The following is a 23,490-nucleotide window of genomic DNA, read 5'->3' as shown; positions in this document are numbered from 1 at the left end:
CCGACGGAAAATGTGTGATAGGACCTTGTTGTCGGAAATTCCGACCGTGTGTAGGCTCCATCACACATTTTCCATCGGATTTTCCGACACACAAAGTTTGAGAGCAGGCTATAAAATTTTCCGACAACAAAATCTGTTGTCGCAATTTCCGATCGTGTGTACACAAATCCGACGCACAAAGTGCCACGCATGCTCAGAATTAGGGATGAGCCGAACACCCCCCGGTTCGGTTCGCACCAGAACCCGCGAACGGACCGAAAGTTCGCACGAACGTTAGAACCCCATTGACGTCTATGGGACTCGAACGTTCGAAATCAAAAGTGCTCATTTTAAAGGCTAATTTGCATGGTATTGTCCTAAAAAGGGTTTGGGGACCCGGGTCCTACCCCAGGGGACATGTATCAATGCAAAAAAAACTTTTAAAAACGGCCGTTTTTTCGGGAGCAATGATTTTAATGATGCTTAAAGTAAAAAAAAAAAAGTGAAATATTCCTTTAAATATCGTACCTGGGGGGTGTCTATAGTATGCCTGTAAAGTGACGCGTGTTTCCCATGTTTAGAACAGTCCCTGCACCAAATGTCATTTTTAAAGGAAAAAATCTCATTTAAAACTGCTTGCGGGTTTAATGTCATGTCGGGTCATGGCAATATGGATGAAAATCAGTGAGACAAACGGCATGGGTACCCCCCAGTCCATTACCAGGCCCTTTGGGTCTTGTATGGATATTAAGGGGAACCCCGCACCCAAATTAAAATAAGGAAAGGTGTGGGGCCACCAGGCCCTATATACTCTGAACAGCAGTATACAGGCGGTGCAAACAAGACAGGGACTGTAGGTTTGTTGTTAAGTAGAATCTGTTTGTAATTTTGAACATTTTTAACGTGTTTAGCTCCAGCCAAAAAATCTTTTCTAAGCTTTTTGGAAAACATAGGGAAGGGTTATCACCCCTGTGACATTTGTTTTGCTGTCTTTCCTCCTCTTCAGAAGATTTCACCTCACTTTTTTGTCCCAATGAAAAATGTTTTTTGAAAATTTGGGTTTTTTTGTGGAACAAGGATTGGAAAGCATCAGTGGAAAGGAGAAATTGTTTTCCCATATTAACTCTTACAGGAGAGAATTTCCCTTCCTAGGGGTAGATTTCATCTCACTTCCTGTTGTCTCCTTCCGTTTGCAAGTAGGAGTCGTTTGTAAGTTAGATGTTTGAAAGTAGGGTCCTGCCCTATATACTCAGCAGAAATTTGGGCCTTAGGTGTTGCTGTGGCCACAACACTGTAAGCCCTCACAGGGCCCTGCTGTGAAATATTAGATCAAGAATTGTAATTACATGCCCCTGTTGAACAGGAGCTGAAAAATTAGGCCTTAGGCACTGGTGCTGGTGCCACAACACTGCAACCCCTCACAGACACTCTAGTTGGAACGCAGGAACGAGCCCTGCTGCAAATTATTGCTTCAAAAATTGTAATTACACGCCCCTGTTAGACAGGGGCAGAAAAATTGGGCCTTAGGCACTGGTGCTGGTGCCACAACACTGCAACCCCTCACAGACACTCTAGTTGGAACGCAGGAACGAGCCCTGCTGCAAAGTATTGCATCAAAAATTGTAATTACACGCCCCTGTTAGACAGGGGCAGAAAAATTGGGCCCTAGGCACTGGTGCTGGTGCCACAACACTGCAACCCCTCACAGACACTCTAGTTGGAATGCAGGAACGAGCCCTGCTGCAAAGTATTACATCAAAAATTGTAATTACACGCCCCTGTTAAACAGGGGCTGAAAAATTGTGCCTTAGGCACTGGTGGTGGCGCCCAGAACCAAAAATGTTCTTACAAGCTATCAGCGTGATGATTGAGGAGGAAGAGGATAATTACTCAGGGATAGTCACTCAGCATCAGCATAGGCAGTCTTTGAAGGGATCTGAGATTTCAAAAAAAATTATTCGGTTACATCAGCATCAGGTGCTTGGTAGCTGGTGGTGATCCAAGACTCATTCATTTTTATGAAGGTCAGCCGATCGACCGAGTCGGTGGACAGACGCACCCTGTGATCGGTTACCACGCCTCCAGCAGCACTGAATGTGCGTTCCGAAAGAACGCTGGATGCAGGACAGGCCAGTAGCTCAATTGCATACTGTGCAAGCTCTGGCCAGTGATCCATCCTCAAGACCCAGTAACCCAGAGGATTTTCGGTGGGAAAGGTGTCCAAGTCTGATCTTGCCCCTAGGTATTCCTGCACCATGTAAAACAGACGCTGGCGATGGTTGCTGGAACCGATCATACCTTGGGGCTGCGGACCAAAAAATTGTCTGAACGCATCGGTCAGACGGCCACCTTCTCCACCGCTCCTTCTTTGACTGACCGAAGCCTCAGCAACACGTTGTCCAGAAACAGGAGTTTGTAACCTCCCAGTCTCTGGGAACGCGTTGCACAGACCTTTCTGCAAGGCCTCCCGAAGATGTTTCATCCTCTGCTCCCTCTGCGATGGCAAGATAAGGTCCGCAACCTTACCCTTGTAACGTGGATCAAGGAGGGTTGCCAGCCAGTATTGGTCCTTCTCCTTGATACCACGAATACGAGGATCCTTACGCAGGCTTTGCAGGATCAGGGAGGCCATGCAGCGTAGGTTTGCTGAGGCATTCGGTCCGGAGTCCTCTGGGTCACTAAGAACGACATGGTCCGCAGCCACCTCCTCCCAGCCACGTACAAGTCCATGTGTTTCTTGGGACTGATCCCTTAAAGACTGCTGCTGATGCTGAGTGCCAGGCTCCACCTCCATACTGACACAATCTTCCTCCTCCTCCTCTTCCTCCTCGTCCTCTTCCTGTGTGATCGGCGGGCACGCAGGAACACTGTCTGGATAAAGGGGGCCTTGAGAGCTAAGGAAGTCCTCCTCTTCCTGCCTCTGTTCTGCCTCAAGTGCCCTGTCCATTATTCCACGCAGCGTGTGCTCCAACAGGTGGACAAGGGGGACAGTGTCACTGATGCATGCACTGTCACTGCTCACCATCCTCGTGGCCTCCTCGAATGGTGACAGGACAGTGCATGCATCCCTGATCATGGCCCACTGGCGTGGGGAAAAAAAACCAAGCTCCCCTGACCCTGTCCTGGTGCCATAGTCGCACAGGTACTCATTGATGGCCCTCTGCTGCGTGTGCAGCCGCTGCAGCATGGCCAACGTTGAGTTCCACCTGGTGGGCATGTCACAGATTAGGCGGTTCTTGGGCAGGTTAAACTCCTTTTGGAGGTCCGTCAGACGAGCACTGGCATTATATGACCGGCGGAAATGCACACAGACTTTCCTGGCCTGCCTCAGGACATCCTGTAAGCCCGGGTACCTGCCCAAGAACCGCTGCACCACCAAGTTAAGGACGTGAGCCAAACAGGGCACATGGGTCATTTGTCCCTGTCGGAGGGCAGAGAGGAGGTTGGTGCCATTGTCGCAAACCACCATTCCTGCCTTAAGTTGGCGTGGCGTCAACCACCTCTGAACCTGCCCCTGCAGAGCTGACAGAACCTCTGCCCCAGTGTGGCTCCTGTCCCCCAAGCACACCAGCTCAAGCACCGCATGGCATCTTTTGGCCTGCGTACTTGCGTAGCCCCTTGAACGCCTACGGAGCACCGCTGGTTCCGAGGAAGAGGCCATGGAGGAAGAAGAAGAGGAGGGGGTGGAGGAGAGAGGTGTGTCACAATCAGCATTTTGGAGGCGTGGTGGCGGAACAACCTCCAACACTACTGCACCTTGTCCTGCATCCTTCCCAGCTGCCAGCAGAGTCACCCAATGCGCCGTGAAACTTAGGTAACGTCCCTGTCCATGCCTGCTGGACCATGAGTCAGCGGTAATATGCACCTTACCGCTGACCGCCCTGTCCAGCGAGGCATGGACATTGCCTTCCACATGCCGGTAGAGAGCCGGAATCGCCTTCCGTGAGAAAAAGTGGCGTTTGGGTACCTGCCACTGAGGAACCGCACATTCCACAAACTCACGGAAGGGGGCAGAGTCTACCAACTGAAAAGGCAGCAGTTGAAGTGCTAGCAATTTTGCCAAGCTAGCATTCAACCGCTGGGCATGTGGATGGCTGGGAGCAAACTTCTTTCGGCGGTGCAGCAGCTGGGGCAGGGAAATTTGCCTGGTACAATCTGACGTCGGTGTACCAAAAGCAGATTGCCCACAAGTACTTGGCTGTGACACACCTAATTCTACACCTTCATTCCTCTCACTGCAGGTCTCAGAGAGGACTGAAGGTCTAGTGGGGTTGGAAATCTCAGCTGATGAGGAGCAAGGAGAGATCCTCTTTGTTCTTTGGTGTGGGTCTTTTAGATACGCTTGCCAACGAACTGCATGGCAGGTCAACATATGTCTGGTCAAGCATGTGGTACCCAAGCGGGAGATATTTTGGCCACGCGAGATACGCTTGAGACATATGTTGCAAATAGCAGCGGTGCGATCTGATGCACTCGTCTCAAAAAAGGCCCACACCAAAGAACTTTTTGAATAACGCGCAGAGACTGCAGCGCCCTGCACATGTGGAGCTTTGGGGTGTGATGCAGTCAATGTGCTGCCCTTAGGCTGGCCCCTGGAGGGCATCCTGCCTCGTTGGTGATGTGCTGCCGCCTCCTCCTCCTCCTCCTCCTCCTCCTCCTCCTCTCTCCTATCAGGCACCCACGTTGAGTCAGTGACCTCATCATCCCCTCCCTCCTCATCACTGGAGCAAACCTGGCAGTATGCTGCAGCAGGGGGAGCATGACTGCCAGATTGCTGTCCTTCTTGGGCACCCCCTCTGTCCGCGCTCATGTTACTGCCTTCATCGAGCTCAGTATCGTCATCAGAGCCTTCCAAACGCTGGGCATCCTCCTGGAGCATGTACCCAACACTGTGGTCAAACAGTTCGAGGGAATCCTCATGAGGACATGGTGGAGCTAGGGAAGGAGTCACTGATGACATTGAGCTGAGGGAAGAGGCCGCTGCTTTGCCAGACAAAGCACCCTGGGCATGGGTGAGAGAGGATGAGGAGGATGAGGACGGCTTGGTCATCCACTCGACCAAGTCTTCCGCATGTTGCGGCTCAACATGGCCAGCTGCCGAAAAAAAGGCCAAGCGTGTCCCATGGCCACGTGCTGATGAGGATGCACCGTCTCCACGACCAGCACTAGACACAGAGCCTGCTTGCCCTCTCTTATTGGCTTGTGACTGTCTGCCTCTCCTTCTTGGCCTTCCAGACATACTAATGGCCTGTAGCTGCACTAAGCTGGGATAGAACACCTGTAATTTTCTTCAAGTAGCTTTATATACTGTAACCAGACAAGCCTGCCTGTCAGTAGGAAGATAACAGGAACGGATCTAGCTGAACACTGTGAGCAGGACGCACTGTACTAAATGTAAATAGTCTAGCTGCCTGACCGTGGTACTAATAGGATCAAATAGAACACCTGTAATTTTCTTCAGGTAGCTTTATATACTGTAACCAGACAAGCCTGCCTGTCAGTAGGAAGATAACAGGAACGGATCTAGCTGTACACTGTGAGCAGGACGCACTGTACTAAATGTAAATAGTCTAGCTGCCTGACCGTGGTACTAATAGGATCAAATAGAACACCTGTAATTTTCTTCAGGTAGCTTTATATACTGTAACCAGACAAGCCTGCCTGTCAGTAGGAAGATAACAGGAACGGATCTAGCTGAACACTGTGAGCAGGACGCACTGTACTAAATGTAAATAGTCTAGCTGCCTGACCGTGGTACTAATAGGATCAAATAGAACACCTGTAATTTTCTTCAGGTAGCTTTATATACTGTAACCAGACAAGCCTGCCGGTCAGTAGGAATTTAACAGGAACGGATCTAGCTGAACACTGTGAGCAGGACGCACTGCACTAAATGTAAATAGCAGGAACGGATCTAGCTGAACACTGTGAGCAGGACGCACTGCACTAAATGTAAATAGCAGGAACGGATCTAGCTGAACACTGTGAGCAGGACGCACTGCACTAAATGTAAATAGCAGGAACGGATCTAGCTGAACACTGTGAGCAGGACGCACTGCACTAAATGTAAATTGCAGGAACGGATCTAGCTGAACACTGTGAGCAGGACGCACTGCACTAAATGTAAATAGTCTAGAAGATAACAGGAACGGATCTAGCTGAACACTGTGAGCAGGACGCACTGCACTAAATGTAAATAGCAGGAACGGATCTAGCTGAACACTGTGAGCAGGACGCACTGCATTAAATGTAAATAGTCTAGATAGAAGATAACAGGAACGGATCTAGCTAAACTGAATACAGTGTATATATATATATATGCAACACCTGGGATGCATATATATACACAATACACTGTAAGTGCAGCTAACTGACTGACTGTTCTGCCTAATCTATCTAACTCAAATCAAATGACACTGTCTCTCTCTCTCTCTATCTCTCAGCACACCGGAACACACACTACACAGGGCCGCCGTGCAGGCGGCCTTATATAGTGTGGGGTGTGTACTAAATCCCCTGAGCCATAATTGGCCAAAGCCACCCTGGCTTTGGCCAATTACAGCTCTCTCTACTGACGGCGCTGTGATTGGCCAAGCATGCGGGTCATAGTGCATGCTTGGCCAATCATCAGCCAGCAATGCACTGCGATGCCGCAGTGAATTATGGGCCGTGACGCGCCACACGAATTTAGCGCGAACGGCCCATAACGTTCGCAATTCGGCGAACGATCGAACAGCCGATGTTCGAGTCGAACATGGGTTCGACTCGAACACGAAGCTCATCCCTACTCAGAATAAATAAAGAGATGAAAGCTATTGGCTACTGCCCCGTTTATAGTCCCGACGTACGTGTTTTACCTCACCACGTTCAGAATGATCGGATTTTCCGACAACTTTGTGTGACCGTGTGTATGCAAGACAAGTTTGAGCCAACATCTGTCGGAAAAAATTTGGCAAAAGGATTTTGTTGTCGGAATGTCCAATCAATGTCCGACCGTGTGTACGGGGCATTAGTCCGTAGTGGTTAAATATTGAGTTGGCATAAAATTATTGGGACGCCTGCCTGGCCTGGCTCGCAGTCTTCCCTCTAATTCATCCCAAAGGTGTTCTATCTGGTTAAGGTCAGGACTATGTGCAGGCCACTCAAGTTTCTTCACCCCAAACTCGCTCATCCATGTCTTTATGGACCTTACTTTGTGCACTGCTGCGCAGTCAAGTTGGAACAGGAAGAGGACATCCCCAAACTGTTCTCACAAACGTTTTCTTATTTCTTCAGCAAAACGTGGCAAACGCGGCATAAAAGTATTGGGTCGCCTGCCTTTACACGCACATGAACTTTAATGGCATCCCAGTCTTAGTCCGTAGGGTTCAATATTGAGTTGGCCCATCCTTTGCAGCTATAACAGCTTCAACTCTTCTGGGAAGGCTGTCCACAAGGTTTAGGAGTGTGTCTATGGGAATGTTTGACCATTCTTCCAGAAGTGCATTTGTCCAGAAGGCACTGATGTTGGATGAGAGGGTCTGGCTCGCAATCTCCACTCTAATTCATCCCAAAGGTGTTCTATCTGGTGGAGGTCAGTGAAGTTCCTCTGCTCGCATTAATGACTTAAGGGACCTTGCTTTGTGCACTGGTGCGCAGTCATGTTGAAAATGGAAGGGGCCATCCCCAAACTGTTCCCACAAAGTTGGGAGCATGAAATTGTCCAAAATGTCTTGGTATGCTGATACCTTAAGAGTTCCCTTCACTGGAACTAAGAGGCCAAGCCCAACCCCTGAAAAACAACCCCACACCATAATCCCCCCTCCACCAAATTATTTGGACTAGTGCACAAAGATGTTGCCCTCTACAGTTTTAGTAGATCAACCCCATAGAGTATTCCTTTAAAGTTGAACTCCAGGAATGATGTTTATTGCATATACACTGATTAAAATTCAGCAGGTTCAGCAGGGACTGGTCAAATATTGATCAATGTTTGGCAATCCGCACTAGACAAAAGTCAATCGCTTGACCGACTTCTGTGGAAGGGACATGTTGGAAGATGTTTCTCAATCAGCATCTGTGGCCAATTGGCTGCAGATTGTGATTAGTGCATTCTGGCAGTGATCACTTTCAGAATACAATGTCTTGGAGTAGGGATTCCTCCATCCACCATGTTTGAGTGGACAGAGGGGAAAAAATGAAAATAAAAATGACAGTATATGGCCAGCTTTATATTCGCGAGTTTGCGGTGGAGGAACTTGACTGGCCTGCACAGAGTGCTGACCTCAACCCGATAGAACACCTTTGGGATGAATTAGAGCGGAGACTGCAAGCCAGACCTTCTCGTCCAACTTCAGGGCCTGACGTTAGAAATGCGCTTCTGGAAGAATGGTCAAACATTCCCATAGACACACTCCTAAACCTTGCGGACAGCCTTCCCAGAAGAAGTCAAGCTGTTATAGCTGCAAAGGGTGGGCCAACTCAATATTGAACCCTATGGACTAAGACTGACTGCCAATAAAGGTAATGTCTGTGTAAAGGCAGGTGTCCCAATATAGTGTTCATTGGTCCAAGCTGGACCAATGTAAGTATGCAATAGTGATCATACCTGGAGTTCAGATTTAGGGTACTTTCCAGTCATGATTGAAAATCAAGTTTTCCAATGCATATAGGAACCATAGCCTACCTGATCAGTACATCAGTTTATAGTCAGGGGTTGTTGTAGTACTTTAATCCATCCTCTTCCATTTGTTGGTAAATTCCTGTTTGTGATGCAGGCGATGAATTCACATATACATCCAATGCAGACTGTTTGCTGTCTTTCATATACAGGAAGCCTGTAAAATAAAAAATCATTATGAAGAAGTTTCTCGTGGAAAGCCACCAGAGATAAAACTTCCCGTGAGATCTAAATTGGATTTGTTTCAGGAAGTACATTCCCTGCGACCTTGTGAGATTCTCTGTGAATTCTGGTGACTACAGGAAAACAAAATCCTAGTAATTGCTGAATATAGTGAGTAACTCGTTGATTGTTTTTATTTGTAGCCTGGAATGTCTCCTTAAAGTATATAATATTAAGTAAATGCAAACAACTGTTCCGAAATGAGGAATAATCCTATTATTTTTGAAATGATACTTACGAGTACCTTCTGTTTTAAGAAGGCATTACTGTGCTATGTTCATATTCTGTCCCAGGGCTTATAGATTGCTTTAGTCCCTTCTAAGCTGTATGATTATACTGTCTTGTTGAGTCCTAAGCCTTACTCCACAGGAGCCACTGTTTCCATACACGGCACTGATGATGGTTGTATGCAGTTTGCAATAAATGGCTTTATAGTATTGGGCTATATTTCCACTATACACCTACATTTCTAGCAGTGCATTTGGCTGATGGAACGTAAAAAAATGACTGGCATTTCGCCACCCACAGCCCTAAAATTAATATTTTTGTGATGGAATGGGACATGTGAATACCTTCTGTTCTGAAAGGTCTTTACTGTGGTCAATCCTAAAATGTATTTTTTGGTATGTGTTCCATGGTGTATATTTTATTTCACTATCCTAAACACATAACAGGAAGTAGGCAAAAAAATTCTCTAAAGTCACTGGAATTCCCCTTGTAGAAAGTTGTCACCAGAACAGATGTCCCCAGTGGAAGCTTTACATTCCTGTTCCCTTGACAGAAACAAGCATCATCACATAATGGGGAGACTAAAACTAAAACTGGTGCACAAAACCCAACCAAATACATTTTGTGCTTATTCCAGAATTAATGTTTGAAAATTCTATTCTCAATAAATCTTGTTTGGAATAAAAAAAAAAAAAAAAAAAAAACAACTGGTGCACAAAGAATCTGGTGCAGCTCTGTATAGTAGCCAATCAGCATGCAGGGTTTATTGTCTAAGCCTAAAGGAGTTGTAAAGGCGGAAGTTTTTTTTTCTTAATGCATTCTATGTGCAGCAACAAAACCTTCTGTGTGCAGCAGCCCCCCCTCAGCACCCCTAATTACTTGCCTTGAACCTCCTCCACTCCTCAGGGAATATTATCTATGGCCTTGGCCCCAGGTCTTCTTCTGAGTGCCCTGAGTCTCCTTTGAGATACAGGGATGATATATTCTGCATATTATACAGCTTTAGAACATAGTATAATTTATCTGTTTTTTTAATACCTTATTATATGTCATTACAATGTGACATTACAGTTGTTTGTGCAATTCATTCTTGTTCGGTTAAAATATTAGTCTTAGATTTGATCCAATATGGTCTTCATGGAACCCACCAGCCCAGCCTTTCTCAACTTTTTCAACCCAGAGGAACCCTTAATATTACTTTCCAGGCTCAAGGAACTCCTGCTAAAAATGACTATACCTCACAACTCATAATACATTTTATGTGATGGTCATTGGAAAGAATGTTCCTTACACTTGTGGTCATTGTGAAGAATTACCCCCTTACATATAGCTAAAAAAATCAATGGTGTCAGTGGGAACTTATCTGAGAGGCAGAAATTGCTCTTTGCTCAAGGAACCCCTAGCAACCTCTGGAGGAACCCTGGGTGGGCAAAAATTCCTTTTTTGCTCAAGGAACCTCAAGCAACCTCTGGAGGATCTTTCAGTAGGCAGAAATTGCTCTTTGTTCAAGGAACTCCTCATGAAACCCTGTTTGAGAAACCCTACACCAGACCCTCCACATTTTAATTCATGTGTCCAGAGGAGCCCCTCTATCAGGATCCTAGAAACACCCCTACCTCACTCTATTCAAAACTAAAATGTTTTGGCTGGAGTTACACTTTGACATTGTCACTGTTGCACTGATCTGGCCACAGTTGACAACTAAAGCTTATACCACAGATGTTGGTGATGGCAAGCAATTTGAAACCTGGTTTTGATGGAAATCCATATATAATGGCAATCCCTCATGTAAGTATGAGGATAATGGATTTACAATAAGTGTCATCTAAGAACAGTTTTGACTTGATGTTTGAACATTATACCTTGGTATCCATTGCTGTCATGGACTGAAAATACGTTGTAGCCATTTGAACCATCAGTGACCATTCATGTCAGAGTTACTGTAACATAAAGTACATGAATAAAATATATTAAACATTATTTTTTTTGGTACAATGGAATCAGTTAGGCATAGAACAATGGGCAAAGGTTAGCAAACCATCAAACCATAGTGACCAATCAGATTAGGTAAACTACAAGCTAATTGTTTTCTATAAGTTGGTGCACTTTCAGTGCCATCATTGCTCTGTACTGCTTTACTCAATCAGCTGAACGGTAACCGTAGACTATACATTACTGAATTTCTTATAATTAAAGCTTTACACATGCAGCAATAGGAGAAACCTACTAAAGTGAACTTAGGCAAAGATGGTTTTACTTTGAACCTCAAAGTTTTTAAATTATATATTTTTTTTAAATCCCCATGATTGTGAATGATGTTTGACATAAACATGGCTTCACCACTTGCCTACAGGGCACTTTCACCCCCTTCCTGCCCAGGCCAATTTTCAGCTTTTGATGGTGTTGCACTTTGAATGACAATTGCGCGGTCATGCAACGCTGTACCCAAACAACATTTTTCTCATTTTTTTGAGACAGATAGAGCTTTCTTTTGGTGGCATTTATTCACCTCTGGGGTTTTTGATTTATTGCTAAACAAATGAAAAAAGACTGAAAATTCTAAAAAAAAGAAGTTTTTCTTAGTTTCTATTATAAAATTTAGTAAATAAGTAATTTTTCTCCTTCATTGATGTGCGCTGATAAGGCTGCACTGACGGGCACTGATAGACTGCACTGATGGGCACTGATGAGGTGGCAATGATGGGCACTGATGATGAGGCACTAATATGCAGCACTGATGGCCACTGATAGACTAAACAAATGAAAAAGGACCAAAATAATTGAAAAAAAAAAAAGTTTTTCTTAGTTTCTGTTATAAAATTTTGTAAATAAGTAATTTTTCCTCCATCACTGATGAGCGCTTATGAAGCTGCACTGACGGGCACAGATAGGCTGCACTGATGGGCACTGATGAAGAGGCACTAATATGCAGTACTGATGGGCCCTGATAGGCGGCACTGATAGGCAGCACTGATGGGCACTGACAGGCGGCACTGATGGGCAGCACTTATGGACACTGATAGGTGGCACGGATAGGCGGCAATGATAGGCACTAATAGGCAGCACTGATAGGCAGCACTGATGGGCACTGATAGCCAGCACTGATGGGCACTGATAGGCAGCACCGATGGGCACTGATAGACTAAACAAATGAAAAAGGACCAAAATAATTGAAAAAAAAAAGTTTTTCTTAATTTCTGCACTGACGGCACAGATAGGCTGCACTGATGGGCACTGATGAGGAGGCACTAATATGCAGTACTGATGGGCCCTGATAGGCAGCACTGATAGGCAGCACTGTTGGGCACTGACAGGCGGCACTGATGGGCAGCACTTATGGACACTGATAGGCGGCACGGATAGGCGGCAATGATAGGCACTAATAGGCGGCACTGATAGGCAGCACTGATGGGCACTGACAGGTGGCACTGATAGGCAGCACTGATGGCCACTGATAGGCAGAACTTATGGACACTGATAGTCGGCACGGATAAGCGGCAATGATAGGCACTGATAGGTGGCACTGATGGGTGGCACAGATGGGCACTGATAGACAGCACTGATAGGCGGCACTGATGAGGAGGCACTGATGGGCACTGACAGGCATCACTGATAGGCACTGAAAGGCATCACCGGTGGGCACTGATTGGCGGCACTGGTGGGCACTGTTGGGGCTGCACTGATGATCAGGACACTGATGATCAGTGCCCTGATTGTCATTGCAGATGTCCCCGCTGAGGAATGCCTCTTACCGGCTCCCCTCTCCTCACACGCTGTCAGCATGAGGAGAGGAATGCCGATAACTGGCATTTCCTGTTTAAACTGTGATGAGCAGTGATTGGACACAGCTGATCACATGGTAAAGAGCCTACGTCATAAGCTCTTTACCATGATCGGTGATGCGCTGTGTCCCAGGGAATAGGAGGACGTCGTATGATGTCTAGTTCCTCCCAGAACTAGACCACTGACGCCCGTCCGTCATCTCACTATACGGCAGGTGAGAAGCAGTTAATAAAGAAAAACTCATATAAAGCTTTCTCTGACTGAACGAGGTGGAGATCATGAAACATACAAGGTGTTCTATAAATTGTTGCAGTGCCGAGCCAGAGCAAAACAAGATTCAAGTAAGAATACACATGCCCCTTGTATTTAAGCAATATTTGCTTTTCCTGGAGTTGAACTTTAACTATAGTTTCCTCCAAAAATCTCAAAAAGTAGAACGTTTATGTCATCAGAAATACACACAAGTCTTCTTTGTATGACATGATGCTATTTTCTGCTAAAGACATTGACTTAATTCATCCTGTAGCCAGAAGACAATCAGAATACAAATTATATTTTGAGGGGAGGGCAAGGGATTGAAATGGAGCGTTAAATACACATTTAGCGGGAACACACACATAAAACAACATTAAAGCAACATCTTACAATACATGGTGCTGTTACATGGAAGAAATTAGATGTTTCACAGAGGAAGCGACAGGATCTACAATCTGGAAACAATTAGGACAAATTCATGAGTTGTTAGCTAGCATTCCACACTGTGCAACTCATTCAGAGGTTAGTGTGAGTGAACAGATGTAGCCGCTCTTTCCCATCTAGTAGCACCACACATACTTTGTATCTCTAGGACTCTGGAATTTGTCTACTTGGACGGGATATCTGTCTGCTGCAGGAAGCTCCAGGTATTCCCATTTGAGTTATGGTAGTTTCCCGCTGCAAGAAGAGTTTTTGTTGGTAGTATTCGTTTTTGTTTTTTTGCAGATACTATTATATAGTTTAAAGAATGTTACCCCAACATTTCATATTCCTTATACACTCACGGCCACTTTATTAGGTACACCTTGCTAGGACCAGATTGGACTCCCTTTTGCTTTCAGAACTGCCTTCATTCTTCATGGCATAGGTGTTGGAAACATTCCTCAGAGATTTTGGTCCACGTTGACATGATAGCATCATGCAGTTGCCGCAGATTTGTCGGCTGCACATCCATGATGAGAATCTCCTTTTCCACCACATCCCAAAGGTGCTCTATTGGATGAGATCTGGTGACTGTGGAGGCCATTGGAGTACAGTGACCTCATTGTCCAGTGGTGAGATGATTTGAGCTTTGTGACATGGTGCATTATCCTGCTGGAAGGAGCCATCAGAAGATGGGGACACTGTAGTCATAAAGGGATGGACATGGTCAGCAACAATACTCAGGTAGGCCGTGGTGTGTAAACAATGCTCATTTGGTACTAAGGGGCCCAAAGTGTGCCAAGAAAATATCCCCCCCACACCATTACACCACCAACACCAGCCTGAACCGTTGATACAAGGCAGGATGGATCCATGCTTTCATGTTGTTTACGCCAAATTCTGACCCTCCCATCTGAATGTCACAGCTGAAATCGAGACTCATCAGACCAGGCAATAGTTTTCTCAATCTTTTATTGTCCAATTCTGGTGAGCCTGTGTGAATTACATAGTTACATAGTAGGTGAGGTTGAAAAAAGACACAAGTCCATCAAGTCCAACGTATGTGTGATTATATGTCAGTATTACATTGTATATCCCTGTATGTTGTGGTCGTTCAGGTGCTTATCTAATAGTTTTTTTAAACTATTGATGCTCCCCGCTGAGACCACCGCCTGTGGAAGGTGCTTGTCACAGGACCCATAAGCTAGTGGGGATCACTGGAGTAGCAGTGCCTAATACAGTGATTTCCAGCTTCTAGAAGGATCCCACAGGTATAGTATATGCATACTGTAACAGGTGCATCCAAGCTACTAAATCCTGTGTAATGCCTGGTCAACTTCAAGAACAAGGCACTCAGGCTGGGAAGTCTCTGCAAACCTTCATGTGCAAGCCATGCAAAAAAAGAGAAAGGCTGGTGCTTTTTGAAGTCAGCTCAAACATTGTTTTATTAATGCAAATGAGCGACAGTCAAAGAAGCCAGCGCGTTTCGGCCATCAGTCCTCAATCATGGCCCAATGGTCAAAATGCATTGGCTTCTTTGACTGTTTTTGACCTGCATTAATAAAAGAATGTTTTAGATAACTTGCATAGCAGCAGCCTTTCTCCCCTTTTTTACACAGGTAGTAAATGCATGGTTACACTGGACCAAGCTTTACCAATATAAAAATATGCATATCTGGAATTCTTCTTTCACATATATAGAGTGCTAGACTCATACTAAAAAATTGTACTTTTAAATGTACTACTTAAAATAACCCAGCTAATTATTAACATAATGTATACTGCATAAGGTATATGACATGCTCATGTTTACATTGCCATAGATATATAATTCTACATTTAGTAATTCACATTTCTTGGTTGAAAGGTCTCCATGCAGTTCAGTAATTCTTTAAGAACAATGCAATGAGTTGACACATGTTATTGGTATTTCCTGCTCTTTACAGGTCAGTTTTTGGTTGAAACTATAAAACATGTGTTCACACTTGTAAATGTAATGGTTTTAATCTGAAAAAAATGCTCAATAAAGCCAGAACTGGAGGTACACATTTTAGGTTGATTGTGAACTGTTTTAAAACTGTTTTATTTGAATTTCTGGGGAGGCAGTAACTATATACTTGGATTGAGTGCTTAATACACTAAAAGGTGTGGATTTGCCACCCACTTTGCCTACAGACCAGTAGAGACTATTATCTGGAATCCTTATGTAGCAAGGTCCCAGGCCTCCTTTAGTCTAATGAGAACCTCCAGAGCCAAGAGCTGCTGATATCCTTCCATATAGAGTGGGTTGTAAGGTATAGTGGGTCTAGTGCAAGGTAGATTCATGGGCGCCAGACACTTCTTGATTGCAAAGAGGTTTTATTTCTCTTGAACAGAGAACTGTGGGATAGAGGGTTAGAGCCAGGGCACCCTTAAGTAGTTGTAAGGTTAATTAGCAGACTCTACAGGTAGACAGCCATGCAGGCAAAGGCATCCAGCAAGACACCACATCTGCATGTGTAGGAATGCTGTCTCCTATGGCAACAGTCTTAGAACAGTTCTTAACACAAGTTGTAACATTTACTTTCTTTACAGTCACTTCTTGTAGGGCCTCAACCCACTGAGCTCCTAGTCTCTTTCACTAGACATGCTGATTTACTGCCACCAAATCCCTTGAGCTCTACCAATCTTTCACTTAAGTATCTTCCTCAAGCATCACCCCCACTTCTCTGCTGGGTCCCTAGTTTGGCACTCCAGATACTTCTCAAGCTTCACCCCACTGGCCTGCTTGGTCCCTGGCTTGGCACACAAGGCTGCTCTGCAAGCGTCACCTCCGCTGGCTGGTTCCCTGGCTTGACACCTGCTGAAGTTTCCCAATTCTTCACCGTCCCCGGTTGGTGAGAATACTGCTCCGGTACTTGCTTCAGCTAATCACTGTGGTCCCTGGTAATAAGGTGGTTGGTCCCTTAGAGGCATCAGCTTCCGCTCTACCTCCGACCATGACAGGTTCTCCGGCCGGCAGAATCATCATTCTGGTTGGACTGCAAGCCGCAATCCCAACCCTACACTGCCCTCTTGCTTCTGGATAGGCCCCCAGACAGCCTGGCAGCCAGATGTGCCTGCGACATGCCCAAATTTCAGCCTAGCAGCCCGGGGCAGTACAACACTTGTCCACCCAGACAGCCGTCCAGGTGGCACAGAACATGATTAACTGACTCCACCCAAATATATAGGTTCCCCCAGCAGGCCAAAAGATTTAAGAAAACCCCTGCCCATTGGCTAATATACCCCATATACTACTAATCTGTCCTTGCTTTGCCCTTGTCTTATCTAATGTCATCAGGTACCCGGCCACCTAGCGACAGAAGAGAGAAGTGCAACAATTCCAGACTTAGGGTGAACTCGATCCCTAACAATGAGCCAATGACCTAGTAGGTAAATTTAGGAGAAACTCTGCCTAAACATCAGAGTGCTACACTTACATAGGTCTTTGTGTAATGGTCTTTTTAACCAAGGTTCTGTAGAACCCTAAGGTTTTTACAGTGGTTGCTAGTGGTTCCTTGTGCAAGGAGCAATTTCTGCCTCTCAAATAAGATCCCACTGACACCAATAATCTATTTAGCTATCTGTAAGGAGGGGATAATTCCTACTGACCACATAGCTAAGGAGCATTCTTCCCACTGAGCATTCTAAAAATATACCATAAGCTGTAGATGCAGTATTTATTATCAGGGGTTCCCTGAGACCGGAAAGTTTTCATATATTGTCAACTCTGGTAAGGATGTGGTTGCCCGATGTATGAGTTGAGTGCCCAGATCTACCATTGTATTGACACCTTTAAATTGGCCACACACAAGGGCTTCTGGTTGTAAAGAATCACACAATAAAACTTTGATGATATCCCATTCTGTTTGGAAACAAATCCACCATTCTGTGGTTGATCCCCACTTGGACTGGCAGGGCTGGCTTTCCTCTTCATGATCCAACCAAATGAATCCTGGCATTATGCAAATCATAGCCACAAAACATGTCTTTTGATGTTCATCTAACTTGACAAATTAGACCCATCCTTCGACCCATCCTTAGACGCACCACACTGGGCAAAAAAGCCGTCCGTATCACCGACAAGCTTTTTACCTCATTTCATCTTACCAGTACAATACCCACCTAAGAATCCATAGGGGACCCAGGATTGTGAAGATTAATAAAAAGACTACAGAGCTCTGCCTCTTAAAGCGAGAGAGATCTAGAGAGATAGCTATTCTGAAATGCTTCTGACAGCTAAACATGCTGGTATCTTGCAAAGATTTTCCAACCTGTAGAAATGTCTCTGTCCAAACAGGAGTCAATCATTGCCCTTTCTATGGAGAACAGGAAACAAGGCTGTCCTGGAAGATGTTAACAAGAGGGCATTAGTAGGTAGAATATTGTGGTGGGTCCTGATGGCTGAGCAACCACCTTAGACTGAGCACAGGAATATGTCTCAGCCCTATTAATTAGGGTGAGTAAGCTGCCCATCTATAGCTAGCAAAAAATCTAGTAGGCCATTTGGATTATTTTTTTATGCTCCTATGTTAAGGAATTTTGTACATCTCTTACATGGTTTAAGCTCATATATTGTATATAGAGAGCATTGAGGTAGTTAGGACTGATTTTTGCATAGCCAACCCTGGCTAGGTTTTCAGGGGCATCACCCGCAAATCTGCTGATTGTCTTTAAGCTCTATGTCATCTATGTCACGGGCCACAAATTTACCATTGGTTCACCCAATTTGGGCCTGTATCCCTATATGATGCCCATGACATCATGATATTGACTTCATATGGCCATGTGCTATATTAGGTCAATGATGTCACTAGCATCCCCACTCTTTTGTTGCTGCTGAGTGGGATGTTGTCTGCTGTCCTATGACAATTTCCCGCCAAATCTGGCTAAATTGAACTCTTGAACCTTAGCTCATCCCTGATGGTGACTGGTGGAAAGCTTGGGTGCGGTCCAAACTTAGGTTTGGCCCAACCTGGAAGGCAACTGCCATTCCTGGGCCATCGAGCTGTGGTTAGGACATTCCCCACCCCACCGCAGCTTCACATGCACAAAGGTCACAACACAAGATGTAAATTTAAATTTGTACATGGTATGAATAATGGAGTGACAGACAGTAAGCTAATGTCTACAGATATCTAAATCCACCATCTGCACATTATCTACACGTATATGATTACATTTATAATAAATGTTATAAAATACTTGATAAGACATACCCTCCAAAAATGATTCACTTTTTTTGCTTTTTCATTCTCAGACAGGGTGAAATCCCACCTTTCTTCACAAGAATATCTGTTGAAACAGAAAATAAATAAATTAAATATTCCCACCAAAGGGTTAAAGAAAATGAAGCTTTTCCTGCAATATTCACCTTCAATTCAGAGATTTTCCCCACAGTACTTTTTTCTGCTACTAGATGTCAATCAACCCAGTGGCAGCTGGGGTGTATTTTTTCAGTTTCAACATGTTTATTGAGTTTTGGAAGAAGAACAAAAACATATGTTGACATTCGTTTCATCGGCCCACATGACCTACAATCATAAAAAGTAACAGTTACAAACAGTAAAGTGTATAACAGTGGACATTGACCGTTATCGTTATCCATTGGCTAGAAATAAATTTAGGACAATAATTCTGGTACCTTTGGATCAGTGATGGAAGACTGGAAAAATTTTTTTGGGGGGGGGCGGCAAACAATGCACCCACAGCTACTCCCCCCAGTCGGTTGGTTGGGTCACTTGCCCCCTGTGTCTCCTCCTCCTGAGCATCACGGTGTGCGTCTCCTCCCTCCTCCTCTTAGGCAGCCAATAGGATCACTTCTCCTATCAGGCCAATTGGGTGACTGGGCGCAGGAAACAGAACCCGCTTCCTGATTGGCCGGGAGGAGAATCAGGAAGACAATAGCCTCTGGCTCTAATCACGTGTTTAAAAAAAAAAACCCCATTGGAACCCATGCAACCGGCGCCCCTCCTGGCAAGACCTTCACTATGTTCCATGTTAAGAGAAGGTGACCTGGTATGGAAGGGGGGCACAGTCTCGCCCATTCCTCCCCAACCCTGTTTTCCTGGCAAGTCAGGCTGCATGCTTGAAATAAAGCTGGTCACGCATTGGGTCATCAGGTTGAACGGAAAAAACTGACCCAATTCCCCCATCTACACACTCATTGTGGACGCAGAAATCCTACCCGCTGTGCCACTGTGTTCTCTCTCACCATCAGAATATACGGATCAGGGCTGATCGAATGAAAAAATACCAACAGAGCAGTTGAACAGAAGTCCATCTACCGCACTTGGTTCAACCACACTGGCCATACATGGATGCTGAACTGGCTGAATTTCAATCTATGTATGGCCAGCTTAAAGTGTTACTAAACCCAGGACTCTGCATTCACTATATCTGGTCTCCCACAGTACACAGAACATGGACATGCAATCATTTTAGTAAATATAAACTGCTAAATCCCTTTTTTCATCAGCAGTATATAGCAGTCTTATGACTTCTATCAGTGTCTGGTTCAAGCTTGGAGGAGGAGTTTTCATTCTCCTCTGACCCTCTGTCTAGACAGTGCTGATTGGCCCTGTGCTTATCTCCCAAGAAAAAAAACTCTCTAGCAATACACACCAAACTGAGCATCTGCAGCCTGACTCCTAATGCTCTGTTCTATCAAGGAGATGGATTGGAGTCAGTGGAAGAAGGGGAGGATCAGAGAAGACAGGACCAAACAGCCTTAATACACAATGCAGAGGATTAACCCCTCAGGTTCCACAGTGAGTATAACAAGCATGCTTTACTGCATATACAGACTGATTGTACTGTTGTAGGTTTAGTTACACTTTAAGGGTCTCACACATTTTTTTTTCTTTCTTTTTAATAGAGGTCCCCCCTTGAAAACAATGCCAGGATCAAGGGTCTGGTATGTATTTTTGGGGGACTATGTTTTTTCAAATGTGACATTTACAAAGAAAAAGTGAGCTATTTTTTTAAAGCCAGGAAGGGAATGTCATTTGGCGGCAATTTTAGACACTTTTTCCATTTGTAATTGTTGGTGGTGCTACAGCACTTTCTGTACATCACAGGCATGTGCCCCTTCATAGGCAGGATCAGGGCACCCTGCCAGGCAAGGTATTTAAAAGAATTTGGCATTTTTAATGTTTCACTTTAAGCATCTAAAAAAATCATTGCTTCTGACCGCATGGATTTCTTTTTACGGTATTTAATTTTTTTTTTGTTGCATGTGTATATGTTCCCAATGGCAGTGCCCACCCAATGCTATCTTTTGACACCTCCTTGTCTTTTATCCCAGAAAATTAGCATTTTCAATTTACCAAATTTGGTTCCCATTGGTTTCATTGAAGTTTAGGTTCGGCATTCAAACTTATTTGAAGTTCTCTTGAACCCAGAGCAGTTCGGCTCATCATTCATTTCAAAAGTGTATTTTTTCTTCTTTCGTGAATAATATATTTTTCAACTGCGTTTTGCCGTACTAAAAATCCAATTCTTTGCAGGAAGGTCCCCTTTTCTCCAACATCTGATCTTCCCCTTGCCCTGTAATATTATATCTCTCAAAGTATTCTTTCTGTTTTTATGTTCTCTCTACTTTCTGATTTTCACAGTGTGCTAGATTAACCTCTTCAAAGCCGCGCACGTGTGCAATGCCCCGTCGAACAGTTGTTCGCTGACCTTTTCTGGCAGCCCAGATCCCTGGCAGGGCTACCATCACCGGCTTTGATACTTTTAATGATATCTTCTTTAAATGACGCATTCCAGCAGATTGCGATTGTCACAATGTAGCGTCTTCCGATCCCACCAGCAGAATGTAGTCCTATCATTTCAAGCTGTCTTATATGCATCATATGTGCATTATTTGGCAATTTCTTAGACAGCTGTTAGCCATTAAACGCTGTGTCCTCTAGTTAAATGCTCATTGTAAATAATAAATTCCTGTTTTGCAAGGCCTGTGTGATGTTACATGGCATATGTTTTCCAGTTTAGCATTTGTCTACTTTTTTCTCGTATAAAAGATACCATACTGTATAACTTCATGCGGATGACTGATCTCAACTTATAAAGATGCGCTGTTGCGGTAACACTTAGGTGGAGTTCCTGATACTCAAATAAAGGAGATGACAGCTCTAGAAGTAATGACTTTTCTAATAAATTCAGCATGTGTGTTATGCTGAGCTGCCCCATTAAAGTATATCTCTAGCCAAATCTTATTCTCTTTAAAAAATTAATAGGTTAGCGTATAAATTGCCATCATCCCGGAAGGAATTTGAAAATGGAAAACCTCAGAAATGGGATTTTAAAGGCAATTTTGGACAGAAAAAAAGGAAAAATTATATATATAAAAAATATAAATGTATTCATACAAAAAAGAATCATAAAAACAGAATTCTTATGGAAACAAACCACAAAAAAAAAACACATGTACTTGCATTGTAAATATTACACAGTAGTTGACAGAAGTGGTGGAATCCTAACTACATAAATTGAACCATCCAAGCAATTGGCAAGAGACGGTAAGTAGTGGGAAAGACTGACGCGTTTCAAACAGTGCATACATTGTAATCTTCATCAGGGACTGTTACCACCTATGTCAAAAAAATTGATTTGGAGAAAATGTTCCCTCAACACCAAAGATCATCCTTGAGGTTTGAAAAAGCCTTTCATCACACAAAGGGGCCATAGGGTATGAAACCCAACAAGGGCGTCAAAGAGAAGGGAGAAAGAAAAGTCGTTCCAACCAATAAAACAGGGAAAACAGATTGTAGTCTGGTAATTCCTGAATCCTAGAAGGGACACCTAAATTGCAGTGTCCCCTGCAAAAATTATCCCAGCACAACAAACAGGGAGACCAACTATAATTGTACAATTCTCCAGTCCAGGAGAGGACATTTGAATTGTGGTGGCGCCTGCCTTCAAAAATGAACAGAGAAATGGCCATTTCCCTTCCACATCTCATTTGGTTTGGATCCAGGGAGGTCTAGTTTTTCCATGAACAAGGGGGTGGCTCGGGGAAAGTTGTTAGGTGGGTGTGGGATAGGCTTCCCTGAATAAGTGAATTTTCAGGGAGCTCCTAAAAGTGGACAGGTTAGGGGCTGATCGGATATACTGGGGCAGGGAATTCCAGAGGATGGGAGAGGCTCTGGAGAAGTCCTGAAAGAGAGCATGAGAGGAGGTAACAAGGGAGCTAGAGAGTTAGGGGTCCTGGGAGGAGCGGAGGGGACGATTTGGGCGATATCTGCAGATGAGGTTGGTGATGTAGCTGGGGGCAATGTTGTGGATGGCCTTCACTGTGATCATGTGATTGGAGGATCCATCCAACCCTCCTGATGTAAAGACCCAGTTAAAAGGCCAATAGGACTAGGCGGGAAAGAGTTAAGGTGGGCAATTGGAGGGCAATAAAGCCTCAGCTCAACCACCCAACCTACTTTGCCTGCCTCCCCAGCCTTACAAAGAACAACCAGTGTACGGCACCCATAACCAAGCAGCCTACCTCTAGCAGATGGGCTTGGAGCCGGAGCTCCTGTGTCTTCACCCCTCCTATGAATGAACTTTAGATGTTCATTATGTTTGTCACATCAAGCAGCTCATAAATTGATTTCAGCCAGAACATGGAATAAAAATAGTTCAACGTACAGTTCAGAATCGCTGACTACTTTTCCTATAATTTGTTTGTTTAAGTTCAGGGATTAAACTTGTAGGAACAACATTTTTATATCCCATCTTCTGCTTTTATCCAATTATAAAAAATAAAGTAAAAAAAAAAAAAATTTTGTGAAAGGGAAGACCAAAGTAGCAGCCTGCACTTCTGCTGTAGCACAGGACTCCTCGCCAAGAGGGGAGTTGAGTTACTTTTGTGTGGTACATTAAAATTCATCTATTACGTTCATGCTGTAATTGTACATTATGTTTGG

General features: G+C 44.5%; 1 long non-coding RNA gene across 7 annotated transcripts in view; it reads right to left on the bottom strand.

The window, feature by feature from the left end:
• Positions 1-23,490, bottom strand: part of LOC141131284 (uncharacterized) — a 142,364-nt gene that overhangs the window by 47,946 nt on the left and 70,928 nt on the right. For 6 of the 7 annotated variants that reach the window (XR_012242721.1, XR_012242720.1, XR_012242717.1 and 3 more), the window contains exons 6-9: positions 18,945-19,104; positions 18,790-18,865; positions 10,951-11,028; positions 8,645-8,795 (exon numbers count right to left, since the gene is read on the bottom strand). This is a non-coding gene — a long non-coding RNA (uncharacterized lncRNA). Of the gene's footprint in view, positions 1-8,644; positions 8,796-10,950; positions 11,029-13,911; positions 14,543-18,789; positions 18,866-18,944; positions 19,105-23,490 lie in introns of all 7 variants that reach the window. The other variant, XR_012242723.1, reaches the window with a different exon arrangement.

Source organism: Aquarana catesbeiana, linkage group LG03 (genome assembly GCF_042186555.1).
Source record: "Aquarana catesbeiana isolate 2022-GZ linkage group LG03, ASM4218655v1, whole genome shotgun sequence".
Taxonomy (NCBI): Eukaryota; Metazoa; Chordata; class Amphibia; order Anura; family Ranidae; genus Aquarana; species Aquarana catesbeiana.
The sequence above is the reverse complement of the archived record's forward strand: the minus strand, read 5'-3'. Positions and strand labels throughout refer to the sequence as shown.